Below are 1,656 nucleotides of genomic sequence, written 5' to 3' on the forward strand. Positions count from 1 at the left end.
GGATTGCGTCCTACCTGACCGGTCGCTCCTACCAAGTGGCGTGGCGAGAAGCTGTCTCCGCACCACGTGCTCTCACCACTGGTGTCCCCCAGGGCTCAGTTCTAGGCCCTCTCCTATTCTCCCTATACACCAAGTCACTTGGCTCTGTCATATCCTCACATGGCCTCTCCTATCATTGCTACGCTGACGATACACAACTAATCTTCTCCTTTCCCCCTTCTGATAACCAGGTGGCGAATCGCATCTCTGCATGTCTGGCAGACATATCAGTATGGATGACAGATCACCACCTCAAGCTGAACCTTGGCAAGACGGAGCTGCTCTTCCTCCCGGGAAGGACTGCCCGTTCCATGATCTCGCCATCACGGTTGACAACTCCGTTGTGTCCTCCTCCCAGAGTGCGAAGAGCCTTGGCGTGACCCTGGACAACACCCTGTCGTTCTCCGCTAACATCAAGGCGGTGACCCGATCCTGCAGGTTCATGCTCTACAACATTCGAGAGTACGACCCTGCCTTACACAGGAAGCGGCACAGGTCCTAATCCAGGTACTTGTCATCTCCCGTCTGGATTACTGCAACTCGCTGTTGGCTGGGCTCCCTGCCTGTGCCATTAAACCCCTACAACTCATCCAGAATGCCGCAGCCCGTCTGGTGTTCAACCTTCCCAAGTTCTCTCACGTCACCCCGCTCCTCCGCACACTCCACTGGCTTCCAGTTGAAGCTCGCATCTGTTACAAGACCATGGTGCTTGCCTATGGAGCTGTGAGGGGAACGGCACCTCTGTACCTTCAGGCTCTGATCAGTCCCTACACCCAAACGAGGGCATTGCGTTCATCCACCTCTGGCCTGCTGGCTCCCTTCCTCTGCGGAAGCATAGTTCCCGCTCAGCCCAGTCAAAACTGTTCGCTGCTCTGGCACCCCAATGGTGGAACAAGCTCCCTCACGACGCCAGGACAGCGGAGTCACTCACCACCTTCCGGAGACATTTGAAACCCCACCTCTTTAAGGAATACCTGGGATAGGATAAAGTAATCCTTCTACCCCCCCCCCTTAAAAAATAAATAAATAATTTGTAAAGTGGTTAACCCACTGGCTATAGGGTGAATGCACCAATTTGTAAGTCGCTCTGGATAAGAGCGTCTGCTAAATGTAAATATGCCCACACACACACATAACACGCGCACACATGCATACTAACACAACACACACACACAAACCACTGCTACTGTTTATTATCTATCCTGTTGCCTAGTCACTTTTACCCCTACCTATTTATACATATTACCTTTTATTTTATTTTTATTTTTTTGTCATTTAGCAGACGCTCTTATCCAGAGCGACTTATAGGAGCAATTAGGGTTAAGTGCCTTGCTCAAGGGCACATCGACAGATTTTTCACCTAGTCGGCTCGGGGATTAGAACCAGCGACCTTTCGGTTACTGGCACATCGCTCTTAACCACTAAGCTACCTACCTCAACTACCAACACTGCTGCTACTCTGTTTATTATCTATCCTGTTGCCTAGTCACTTTTACCCCTACCTATATGTACATAATACTTCAACTACCAACACTGCTGCTACTCTGTTTATTATCTATCCTGATTGCCTAGTCAATTTTACCCTCACCTACATGTACATATTACCTCAACTACCAA

Source organism: Coregonus clupeaformis, chromosome 17 (genome assembly GCF_020615455.1).
Source record: "Coregonus clupeaformis isolate EN_2021a chromosome 17, ASM2061545v1, whole genome shotgun sequence".
In the NCBI taxonomy this organism is placed as follows: Eukaryota; Metazoa; Chordata; class Actinopteri; order Salmoniformes; family Salmonidae; genus Coregonus; species Coregonus clupeaformis.